The following is a 13,341-nucleotide window of genomic DNA, read 5'->3' as shown; positions in this document are numbered from 1 at the left end:
TTACACATTCTGGATATGAGACTTTTGCCACTTCTATCTGTTGCAGATTCTCTTCCCATTTTGTGACTTGCAATTTCACTCATTTAACGTTGTAAAATTTTTGTGAGTTTTTTTTAAAAACTGTATTAAGGAATAATTTCCATATAATAAACTGAACATATTTGAAGTGTACAATTTGTTGAGTTTTACCGTATGAGTAAACTCCTGAAACTATACCTCATTCAAGATAGGAACCATTTCAATCACCTCCAAAAGATTTTCTGTGCCTCATGGTAATCCCCCTCTCCTGCTCCCCGTCCTCTGCAAGAACTGATCTGCTTCTGTCATTATAACTTGGTTTGTGTGTTCTAGAATTTTATGTAAACGAAATTATTCACCTTGTATTCTTTTTCGTCTGACTTCTGTCATTCAGTATATTTTGACATTTATTCATGTTGTTATGTGTATCAATAGTTCATCTCTTTTTATTACTGAGTGGTGTTCTATTGTATGTTATATCACAATTTATCCATCACCTGTTGATGGGCAATTAGAATGCTTCCAGTTTGGGGCTATTACAAATAAAGCTGCTATGTACATTTGTGTACTAGACTTTGTATGGACATAGACGTCTATTTCTCTCAGGTAAATACCTAGGAATGAAATTTCCGGGCATATGGTAGGTATCTCTTTAAAGGGTCAACTTTTTAAGGAACTGTCAAACAGTTATCCACAGTGGCTGTACCATTTACAATTCCATCAGCAATGTATGAGAGTTCCAGTTCCTCCACATCCTCACCAACTTAGTATGATCAAGTCTTTTCGCCTTAGCCATTCTAATAGGTATGTAATGTGGTCCATTATCATCTGAACATTTGTTTCTCTAATGGTAAATTGTGTTGAACATCTTTTCATGAGTGTATTAGCCATTCTTATATCTTCTTTGGTAAAGTGTTCAAAATCTTTAGCCCATTTAAAAAACTGAGCTGTTTCTTTTCTTTCTTTCTTTTTTAATTTATTTATTTTTGGCTGCGTTGGGTCTTCGTTGCTGCACGTGGGCTTTCTCTACTTGTGGCGAGCAGGGGCTACTCTTTGTTGTGGTGCACGGGCTTCTCATTGCGGTGGCTTCTCTTGTTGAGGAGCACAGGCTCTAGGCATGTGGGCTTCAGTAGTTGTGGCACGCAGGCTCAGTAGTCGTGGCTCGTGGGCTCTAGAGCACAGGCTCAGTAGTTGTGGTGCACGGGCTTAGTTGCTCCGCGGCATGTGGGATCATCCTGGACCAGGGCTTGAACCCATGTCCCCTGCATTGGCAGGTGGATTCTTAACCACTGCGCCACCAGGGAAGCCCTGTTTATTTTCTTATTGTTGAGTTATTAAAGTTTTTTTTATATATTGTAGATACAAGTCCTTTATCAGATATTTGATTTGCAATATTTTCTCCCAGACTGTAGCTTTGCTTTTCAGTCTCTTAACTGTGTCTTTCGAAGACTAGAATGTTAAAATTGTGAGGAAGTCAAAATTATGGATCCTGCTTTTAGTTTCATATCAAAGACATTTTGCTTTATCCAAAATCACTAAGATTTTTCTCTTTATTTCTTTTGGAATTTTTACAGTCTTATGCTTTATGTTGAGGTCCATTTTGAGGTAAATTTTGTATATTGTGTAAGGTATGGGTTGAAATTCATTTTTTCCCGTATGGATATACAATTGTGTCAGTACCATTAATTGAAAAGACTATATTTTTTTCTCCACTGAATTGCCTTTATACTTTTGTCGAAAGTCAGTTGTCCTTATATGTATGGGTCTATTTTCTGGACTCTCTATTCTATTTCATTGATCCATTTGTCTCTCTTGATGCCAATAACACCGTGTCTCAGTTACTATAACATTATAATAACACTTGAAATCAAGTAGTGTTAGTTCTCTAAATTTGTTCTTTGTAATATCGTCTTTTGATGAACTCTTCTGTTGTTCTCTTGATGTACTATTCTGGTGTTTCGTTTTGCTTGTTTTTTAACAAGTTTTCGCTAAGGAACCTTGAATCCACTCAGACAGACACTCTTCTTACTTGGAGCAAGGGGGTGGGAAAGCCCAGGTGGAAGGTGAGCGGGTAGGGCACCTCCGATTCAGAGGAATTCTTAGAAGTGACCCGGCATTGCGCCAGCTGTTTTGCATACAGCCTCTCATTTCATCTAAGATCCTTGTCATTTCCCTTCTAGGAATATGCTTCAGAACAGGGTGACAAAACCTTTTCTGTAAAGGACCAGATGTTTTAGAGGGGGCCAACTTCCCGGGCTTGGACCAATGCATCTGCACAGTCCCACGTGCTAAGAAAGGTTCTGTGCTTGGTTGCATTCTCTGCTGCCCCCATGTTGAAACTCTCGGTAGCTTTTTTCTTTAAGCGAGGCCCTGAATTTTCATTATAAACGAAATACTCTGTAGCCAATCCAGATTGTAGGCTCTGCGGGCCGTACAAGTCTCTGACTCACTTGCTCGTCTCTGCCCATGTTAGAGGAAAGCAGCCATAGATGACATGTAAAGGGTGAGCCCAGCTGTGCTTCAAGAAAACTGTATTTCTGAACACTGCATTTGAATGTAGTTATCATTTTTTACATATCATGAGATATTTTTCCTCTTTTTTTCCTCTTAATCATTTGAAAACGTGAAAACCTTTCTTAGCTCCAAGGCCATACAAGAACAAGCAGTGGGTTCTACTTAGCCTGTGGGTGGTAGATTTCTGGCTCCTCCTTGGGGAAAGTCCTGCACGTGTGCAGTAGGCAATGTGGATAGGAAGTTCACATCAGAACAGTTCGTGAATGCTCCAAACTGGAGACAAACCAAAAGTCCCCACAGAGGTGGAATGGTTAAATAGACTGTTGTGTATTTATCCACAACATATGATTGAAAGAAAGAAGCAAGTCACAAAAGAGTATACGCAGTATGATTTTATTTATATCAAGTTCAAAAATAGGCCCGCATAAGCATTGAAACTAAAATTAAAAAATTAAAAGCCAGGAAATGACCATGGTTACCTCTCAGGAGAGGGAGATGATAGGGAGGAGACTTCTGAGGTCCAGGCAATGTTGTCTTTCTTGACTTGGGTCATGTTTACACTGTTGTTTATATTTATTCTTTGAACTATACCTTTTATGCATCTACTCTGAAATGTACATCTCATCGTTTTTAAAAGTTCAGTTCCTGGCGCTAACCCTAAGTTGGCATTTGGAGCCCCATTTCACAGTGAGGTTTGTGGTGGGTCCCAGGGGGCAGCCGCATGCCCAGGCCACGTGTTTCCAGCTTCCTGAAGCTCCTCTGATATAATTTTGAAGACCTTTGGCATCCTTCTGGCCCTGGGCTTCCACATTTGCCAAGAAGAGTCTTGGCGTTTATAGCATTCAAATGTTTTTCTTTTCAGTTTGCTTTCGTCTCAGACACTAATGCTCTCTGCCAAATTCCCTCAAGGTCAAATCCACGTTATTATGGGTTCCATTGTCTTGAAGCCTTTCTTGTTTGCAAATTCCATTTTTCCTAATTTCAAAATATAATTATAAATAATTCAATCAGATTGAATTGGGCAGTGGATGTGTGTGCTGGCTACTTTCCCTTTAACCCTCTGCTCTTCAGTGTTTATTCTCCTCTTAATATTTCTACCTTCTGGCTCTCTATGTGTGGCTGTATGTTGTCATTAGCTGGGCAGGGCTAAATTGAAAGAAAGGAAAATATATACTCATGGTTGAAAAGGACATGCATTTAGAAGTAAACCAACTGGAGTGTGAACCTCACTCAACTTATCAGCTGTGTGTTCAAAGCCAGTGACCCAACCTCTCTGAGTCTTTTCTTTCGTTAATGGAAGTGAGGGCTGAAAACTACGAGAGAAAATCATTGTGAGAATTAGATGTGTGAAGGTTAAACAAGAAAGCCTGTGAAATGTACCTAGCTCTGCCCCTTCTGCTACTGCAGGACTTGTGGAAGGGAGGCAATACATTTTAGTTTTCTTTCTCTCTCCCTCCTCCCTTCTTCTCTCTCCCCTCCCTCCATCCCTTCCTTCCTTTGCTTTTGCAAGATTTTTCTGCCTACCTCATCGTTTATCCAGCAATTCCCTAATGAAAGGAAAGGAGAATAGGCAGGTTGGGGACAGGAAAAATTAAAGGTGAAAGATTTTGCTCTGGAGCCTGAGGAAAGAGCACAGAGCACACTTTAATTGCTCACTTCTCTTTATACGCCTCCTTTTCCCTTGAACTCATAAGTCTGCTCACACCTAGAAATCCAAGAACCATAGCAAGGCTGCAGTCAGAATCTTTAGAGAGCCTGAGAGAGCTGCACCATGATTTTAGGGATAAAAATTGCTTCCATGTAATAAATCACTTAGAACCTTATCTGGCATACTGTCAGCACTCAATAAATGTTGAATATTATTACTGTTATGATTGTTGTTATGATTATTATTGTTGTTCAGGACAAGCATCCCACTACAGGCTATCAAAGTTGTAAGGCCATTAGCTGCCTTGTTTGCCAATTGCCTACCCAAGTTACAAATCATAGCAATGGTTGTTTCTTTTAGCATTTCCCAGCCTCCCGTGTCATTTCCCCCCACCAAAGGTTTCATTCTGCCTTTTCCAGAACAAACATCATTATAATCACTTCTTGTTCACATCTCTGATATCCCCATGGCTCTTGTTGCTCTCACTGGTAGTAGCAACACCTCTGAATTTACTACCATCTGCAAATATCATTAGCTATTGTTTATTCCCTCTCCCACACTATTAATGAAGATGTTAATTAAGACCAGAACTAACACTGACCCCAGCAGCAATCCACTAGACATTTATCCAACTGGATAAACTTCTGTTAGTCATTCCCCACTGCTCCTAGACATTACCACCACTCCATTCCCTTCATCTGCTCATTTGTAAGAGACCAGGGGAGAGAATTAAGGGAGCCCAGGATTATTTAAAAATTAACACTCTGGGGCTTCCCTGGTGGCGCAGTGGTTGAGAGTCCGCCTGCCAAGGCAGGGGACACTGGTTCGAGCCCTGGTCTGGGAAGTTCCCACATGCCGCGGAGCAACTGGGCCCGTGAGCCACAATTACTGAGCCTGCGCGTCTGGAGCCTGTGCTCCACAACAAGAGAGGCCGCAATAGTGAGAGGCCCACGCACCGCAATGAAGAGTGGCCCCTGCTCGCCGCAACTAGAGAAAGCCCTCGCACAGAAACGAAGACCCAACACAGCCATAAATAAATAAATAAAATAAATTTAAAAAAAAAATTAACACTCTGATACTTAGGGTTTTTGGAAAGGGATTTGGTAGAACATCAGAAGGGCAGTTGTCAGTAGTATGCATGAGTGAAATGAGCCAGCCTCCAAAAGTATTTGGTAACTACTGGCTCCACTGATGGGTGTCTGATAATTTAGCGACACACTGTGAGGCTGGAGAACACTAGTACAAATTACAGTGTTTGCTTTCAGCTGCTTCCTTTTACAGATGATAGGACTGAGACCCAAAGAGGTAAAGAGACTTGTCCAAGGTCACTTCCCTGGTTCGTGCTAGAACCTGAATTGGAACTGGGGGCTCTAATTTCCCGTCTCATGCTCTTTGCAGGAGCCAAGTTGATCGTGCTTCACAGAGGTTCTGTTCAGACACCTGCGCATTAGCATTTGCCCACTAAATCCTAGATGCACGGAGCAGTGTCCATCAACTTCATCTTGTTGTCCCCAGCAAATCATCTCCTATAGTAGGAGTTCTTTACATACTTATTAAAGAAAATAGCATTGTTCACCACGATGCACTGTTCTCTCAACATATAAATGAGTGCTTCTCAACCTTGGCTAAACATTAGAATCACCCAAGGGAGCTTAGAAAAACATACCGATGCCCACAGCACAGCCCTTGAGATCTGGATTTAATGGGATTGAGGAGAGACCAGGCACTGGTAATTTTTTAAAGCTCCCCAGGTGATTCTCATGCGGCCAGGGCTGCGAGCCACCTCCGAGGATAAAGTGTTTTCCCAAAGATTCCTAAATTGGGAAGTTTCTTGTTCTACAGAATGGGGTCAGTACAGAACTGCTGTAACTTGGCAATTAGGAGCAAACCTTTCTCTTAAACAGGAAACTGACTGCTCTTCAAACCTTTTCCTTGCAAAGAATGCAAATTCCCTTGCCAACCCAGAATGATGTAGTTTGGAATCTATTAATCTGGTGGTGGTATTTACACCTGGCAATTTTTCCAGACTTGACTTTAACTGGGTAGGCAGCAGTGCCAACTTAAACCTCTCAGGTGGTCCCAAAGCGAGTAACTGTTTTAGTATAAAAGCTGGCCCACTGGAAGCGAAGCGAAGTCAAGCATGGAACAGAGGACTCGCCAGTGTTTAGGGGTTTGCTTATTTAGACATCAATACTCATTGTACCCTTTGCAGTAACAAATGCCTTCCTGCCGCTGGTACGGCAATGAAGCCTTAGCAGATGAAGAATGTAGGTCAAAGACAAAATAAGGAAACATAATCTCAGGCTTCTTCCTGGACAAGAGCCCAAGAAGAATAAAAGACAAGGCTCTGGAAGGCTTCAGAGGCTGCTAGGCTCCTGGCATCATACTTTGTGGTCTTTTCCATTTTAGGGGGAACATCCCTACATGACTATGTGCCCAGCAATACTCACACCTTTCAAAGAGGGAAATTCAGAGCACTCGTGTTTGGTTGTACAGGTTGTTCACTGTCCAAGGGTGCCTGGTACATGGGGGTTGAGATCTGCAGTGGGAAGAGGTGTTTCCAGGAAGGACAGATGGTTCTATCTGTAGTTCGCAGAAAGGCCCCACATGGAAATTGGGATGCCTGAAGACGGAGAAAGACAAAGACACAACAGGTTTCCACATCCTGGTCATAAGTAGCAGGGGCCCTGTGATGAAAACAGGGAAGGAGAGAGAAGAAATGATGGAAAGTGTTGGAGAGGGACCATGAGGGACTGCCCACCCTCACAGAATATGCCCCGAATCAGTGCCTCTTAATGGCCATGAAGGCTGAGATGAGACAGGAGAGTGTACAGGAAGCCAGTGAAACATGGAAATGGAGTAACTGTAGAACAGACAATAAGACGCACGGGAAAAGGAAGTCCAAGGTGGGAACATTTTTCACACGTTCACTCTCTCACCAACCGAAGTTGGGGCCCCAGCCATGCATGGCTCACAGGCTTGCCTGCTGCTGTGCCAACCTGGTCCAGCTTCGGGGAAAGAGAAAGGAAGAGAAGGCATCCCGGCAACCGTCCCTGGTAGAGGGTCAGGACGGGCGCCTCCGCCAGTGAATTTTTCCAGATGCCCTGAAGTGTCCTCCCAAGACACTGCCCGAGAAGCGGCTTAGCTAGAGAGCGACTCCTCTGGAGGGGAAAAAAATCAGTCATTTCGACAAGGTCAAAATACCAAGAAAACAGCTTTCCCAAGTGAGAAGTTCTGGGTCAGGATCACAGTTCATTAGAACATGTTCTTGTCTGCTTCTCCCTTCTTAGGTTTTTTTGGCCAGGGTGCGATTTTTAGTATGTGCCCCCAAACAGAGGCTCTGTGGGCACATGGTCTCTAATAAAAACATGTAAATGGTTGGATTTTGGATAAGGGTTCTCTCCCTGTTAACCATTGAAAAGAAAGAACTCTAGGGGAGGGACTGCAATACTGAAGCCAAATAATGCCATCCAAGGACAAATTAGCCCAGGTGGTATTTGGGCATAGAATATGAGTGGGCTCTGCTGTGGTCTGCCCTGCTCCAACACTGGGACTCAGAGAGCAGTCAGGTTTCCCTTAGGGTCTGAAAATTGGGGCAATGTGGATGATTTCCCCTTTGCTTGCACCTTAGAGAGCTCAGGGAGGAAGCCAGTGGAGTGAGAAGGAAGGAAGGGAGGGAGGGAGGAAAGGAGTTAGGGAGGATTCATTTATTGAGCACAGACTGCTTGCCAGACATTGCTGTTGGCTTTTTCATACAAGCGATTCCACTGAATCTTTAGAATACCACTGTGAGGTAGGTAATGAGTGCCTACCTTGCCTAGCTAATGAGTGGCCAGGTTATGTTCAAACCAGGTTTGTCAGATTTCCAAATTCCTCCCTTTTCCTCTTGTCTCCATGAACTAAATCTACATACATATACACCTGTATATATGCACGTGCACATGTGTTTTATCACATCTGTGTTTCTTAATACTGCCCTTGTCACCAAGCAACCAAACAATGAGGGTAAATTTCCTCTGTTATATTTCTGTTTTTTATAATCTTCTCAGGCTAATTGGTTTTCCTCTCTTCAGAGTTGCCTCCAATGTTGTTTTCATCAGACTTTGCCTGTGTGTTGTCGAAGAAAGGAGGAAGAGAGGAAGGGATGAGGCTGAGGGAGACCATTTGTCCTGGTTCTGTTGCCTACTGGGCATGGTTTGTTTTCTTTTACTGTTGGCGGGAGGGGAATGCCACTGTTTGCCACCCTGTACCACCAACTGTGGGAATTCTCAGATCTCCTGTAGATAAACAGTTCGGCCCTCTTTAACCCACAACCTGCTGATAGTTGAAATTCTCCCTTTGCTTTGGAAACAGCCATCCTTGGAGAAGCTTCTTTTCAAGCAGCCATTCCATACTTCTCTTAAAGGGGCACTGAAGACCTTGCCCCAGTTTCCAGGGCCCCCTACGTTTTTGGTTTTTTGGTTTTGTTTTGTTTTTTCCTGAGAGGAAGTGGAGAAGCGCTGGGGGTGGGAACGCAGTAATGAGGCTGCACCTCCCTTCCCACTGGCCACCTGCTGCCCAGGGGAGGAGATCTGTGATCAGGTGGTCCCCCAGTCCCCACCCCATGGCTCCTTGGAGCAGACACAGATGCTTCAGGAGGAGACGCTATCACAAAAGGGTTTATTAGGGAAAGAAAGTGTGAAAGGGATGGGGCCGTTGGCAGGGACTCCTGCTCCATGCTTCAGCCTCTGCTGTCTGCAGGTTTCGTTGATTGATCCTTCCCTTTCTTTCTCCACTCCCTACTTTCCAAGGGTTTATATTCACTTTACAAAGAAAAGCAGTTGCCAGGGAAAGATGTTTAGAGTATTGTATTAAAGTTTGGTGGAGAGGAGGGAAGAGGAAGGAAAAGGCTGGATTGTGGAGGGCACAGGGTGGGGGGATGATACTGGCTGCTGAAGACAGCGAGAGAAAGCAAAGGCAGGCAGGCAGGCAGGCATGAGAGGCCCGAGCAGCAGCCAAGGAGCGGAGAAAGGGCTGCCGGGGACGGGGGGGACAAAGTGTGCCTGAAGCCTTATAGAAAAAGAGCAAAGACCTGACCAGGAGGAACGGTTAAAAACCGAAGTGCAAATGGACCTTGGGGTTCTCCTGGCAAAGAGTACCGCCAACAAAATACAAAATAGGCCACCGCGACAACCCAGAGAAACAAGTGCTGTGGAGGCCGTTCGGAGATGCCACAGAAAAGGCCCAGCAAGTAAATATATAAAGGGCAGAGTATGCTAATATGCTGAGAGCCTTTAAACGGGGGAGTGGGGCGGGGAGAGGGAGAGAGAGAGACCATGAAGGTCTGAGACAGAGCGACATCAAGTGAAAGCAAAAGCAGCACAGAGACAGACAGGGACAAAACACACACACATATAGCCAGACCCCATAGAGGGACACAGAGAGAAAGACAGAAAGGGCTGAGGGAGGGGAGTGACAGGGGGCGAGTGGGGTGAGAGAGAAAGTCTCTAGCCAAATGCGGGAGACTTGGCAGTGGGACAACGGCAGCCGGGCGAGGCAATAACTGCACTTGCTGTGTCTCGTCTATTGTTGTCGGGGGGGGGGGGGGGGTGGTGGTGGAGGGGGCAGGGGGAGTTGTTTGTTTGTTTTGTTGTTTGGCCTCTTTGTCTCTTTTGTTCCAAGCAGTTAGTTTGCTTCTTTCCCAGACACTGGGCTGATGGAAGAGCTTTACGGATTTTTCTTAAAGAAACAGGATTAGCTAGTTTACCAGTATTAGTAATTTCTCAGTCCTAACCAGTTCCTGCCTAAGTGACTGTTTTATTTATTTATTTATTTAAAAAGGATCATATTAAGAATGGAGAGTCAGTGTTTACGCTGTTTTTTTGTGCCTGATTAACAGGAATGAACTGGTCAATTTCACCCTCCCCACTCAACTCCTTCCTAGGGGTTTGCCAACACTGCAGGGGGGAGGAGGAAAGACAAAAAGGAGAAGAAAATCCTACAAACAAAAGTAATGGGGAACATACATAAATAACTCCAAACACATTGGTAGATGTTCTACTTTTTTTAAACCTAAGCATCAAGATTCGAAATATAAACTTGAAGCTTTAAATAATCAGAAGAGGGGCTTTGAAGGAAGAGGGATGGCTCGGTCATCCCTCCCCTGACTCTGCCAAGGCACTGCCTGCTCCCTCAGAGTTACACCCGGGCTTCTCCCAGGCTCCATCCCAGAAGATAAACAGCACAGCCCCCCGGCTCTGGGAGCCTGTCCTGGGTCACTCCCCACCCCCTCCTTGGCCTTCCTGAAAGGAAATGACCGTCCTGCACACTCAGGGAGCCGAGGTGCCAGTGTCACTACGCTGAGTGCGGAGTTGCTTTCTATTCATTTGAGGAGAGGTAGGGGAAAGGGGTGTACCACAAGCCTTTCACTTCTTTGTTTCCACAGAGACTCCCTGCTTCCTGTGCTCCTAGTAATTTAACTAGGTTTTGGTCTACAGCAGAGCTTCTGAAGGAAATGAAATTTTAAAACACTCCCAAATTCATCTCTGTTGGGTTTTCAATTTCTCTCTAATCCTCCCGCCCGAAGCACAGCCAGCCTTTTTCTTAATCTTATCTTTCTCCTCTCCTCTCCTGCCTTTAACGCTCCCAATGAAATCTAGGGTGCTGGAGATTAAAATTAGATACAACCCTAAGACTCTAGAAGGGTAGGTGGGGTAGGGATGGCAAAGGGAAGTGGGGGGCTCCTTTGTGAATGGATCCTTTATACTCAAAGTAAACACAGACCACAGTGGATGCTTCTGCCCTCCGAAGTGTGGCTGGGTATCGCTGGCTCTGGGGGGTTAAGGTGCTTCTCCTTCGTCCCGCCCTTGAGGAGTTTGGGACTTAAGAGACAGACAATTTGGTCAGCTGCTCAGACTCGGGGGTGGCAGGGTGAGGAGTTAAGAAGCAGGGCTGCTTACACTCACAACTTTAGCCGCTGCCCTCCTCCTCTACGTTAATTTTTCTTCTCTCGCCTCCCCCCCTCACCCCACTCGCCACGCCTTTTAAAAAGCCGCCACAGGCATCTCGCAGATGATGTCGCCTCGTGGTTTTGCTGTTATTGCTGGGGGGCCATTTGAACGGGCGGGGGATACCTCCCGCCTTCCCAGGCTGGCCTCCGCTGGGTTTTCTCTGACACAGCCTTGGTGACAACGTGGACCAGGGCATGCGGGGACCGGCGGGGGGTGGGGCGAGGTGGGGGGACCTCGGTCCCAGGCGGCCCAGCCCTAGTGGGGTCTGTGCGAGGCGCGGCCTGATGGAGCACCGGGCGAGTGGCGCACGTGTTCCCAAGCTCAGGGAGGTCAAAGGGAGGACATGGTGGGGGCAGGTCTCGGCAGCTCTCGAGGGGAGGCATTTGTAGCCACCTTTGCTTTGGGTAGACGTTTCACGTCCGCGGGCACACGAGGTAATAGACATCCTCCTAACCTTGAGCGTCAGGCAAACTTGATTCTGTTGCCGGGGACGCTGGCGCAGCCGGGCTGAACCCATTAGCCCCTACGGACTTCGCGCAGGGCAGGCGTCGTCTGCGACCGACGAGGGGAACGCATCCGGCACGTGGAAGGATCAAGGCAGAGGGCTGGCCCCCGACCCTGGCGGGGTCAAGTACGATCCCCATCCCAATCCGGTGGGATTCAGAAACACCCGGCGACCCCAGGCCCGGGAGTCCGCCCCGCGCGGGTCCGCGGCGGATTTCGTTTCACTTCCCCGCACGCGGTGCGGCGCACCCAGAGATCCAGTTTCCCCGGGACGTTCCCGTTGACTTGGTTTGAAAGTTAAAGCCCCGGGGTAGTAAGGCTGGCCGCAAAAATCTCCAACTCCGCTAATCCTAGACAAAATAAAAACATAACAGGCCACAAACCAACCAACTCGGGGCACTTTCCGTGGGTGTCTCTCGGCGGGGCACCCGTTGCTGCGGGACCTGGAGGGAGGGAACCTTTCTACCTCGAATTTTCCGTGTGTAGGAAGCCCTCAGGAAGGTGTTAGAACGGGGTCTCCCCCCTACTCCGGTCTCCTAAACCGGTATAAAAATATCCCCCTCACTGGCTGCATCCGCAGCTCTGGCGGGGCTTGGGGGCGAGGGCCGCGGGGAGGCACAGGAGGCTTGCCTTGAGGCTGAGCTCCAGCACGAATTTGCCCCACACCAGGACGGAGGGTCTCGCTGGGAGACGAAGCCCAGGCGGAGAAATCGCGGCCTGGGGACCCCTGGCCTCACTCAGGAAACAACCCGCCCGGCGCGAAGGATGCGTCTCCCTAGCCCAGTGCCGGGAAACTGGAAGGCAGGCGGACTCTTGAGGCTCCAGCAGGATGTAATCTCAAAGAAAAAAAAAAAAAAAACTAAAAAAAAAAAGGAAAAAAAACTAAATTTGCACAAAACTAAACTACAAGCCCACAGGTCCCTGCGCCGCAAACGAGGTGGGGGAGGAGGGGGCGGAACGGCCGAGGCGCAGAGAGTGGAGGATGTGGAACGAACTCCGTCCCCTGCAGAGTCGGTGCCTTCGGGGGCTCCACCACCACGCGCTCCCACTCGCAAGGTTTGGACTCACAGGGGAGGCCGAAGGTGGGAGGGAGAGGAGAGAAAGAGAGGTGGAGGGGGCGGGGGAGGAGGGGTGGTTCTTTTTCTCCTCTTGCCAGCGCCAGCCGAGGCGAACTAGAGGTGGCAACGCGCTAGAAAACTTTGGAAAGTTTAGGTAGCACGGTTAGCGGAGGAGGCGCAGGGCGTGCAAGCTGAGCGGGTAGGCGTGGGCGAGCAGGCTGGGTGTCACTGGGAGGCCAGGTCCTGAGGCGGTTAAAGATCCAAGTCTCCCGGATCAGGTCCGCCCACGGCCGCAGAGGCTTCTAGGGGCCAGTGACCCTGGGGAGTTTGAGGGCGTTTCTCTAGGGGACAGAGCAGGCAGAGCCGGGGTTCCGCGGTGTGTGTTGGTGCGGAAAACACTACCCCACGACAGCTCAGAGCAGCAGCGGGAAAGGCTTGTCTGCCAAAGCGGGGATTAGATCCGCCGGCTCAAAGGCTCGGTCGCCCACCTTCTGCCACCCGGCGAGGGCCTTGCGCGCGCCAGGGATCTTTGGGGGTGATGCGCTCAGTTTCGAGTCGCGCGCCGGGTCTCCGTGCACCACGTGCGCCCACGGCCTCTGGCGGGGACATT

Source organism: Balaenoptera ricei, chromosome 6 (assembly GCF_028023285.1).
Source record: "Balaenoptera ricei isolate mBalRic1 chromosome 6, mBalRic1.hap2, whole genome shotgun sequence".
NCBI classification, from domain to species: domain Eukaryota; kingdom Metazoa; phylum Chordata; class Mammalia; order Artiodactyla; family Balaenopteridae; genus Balaenoptera; species Balaenoptera ricei.
The sequence above is the reverse complement of the archived record's forward strand: the minus strand, read 5'-3'. Positions refer to the sequence as shown.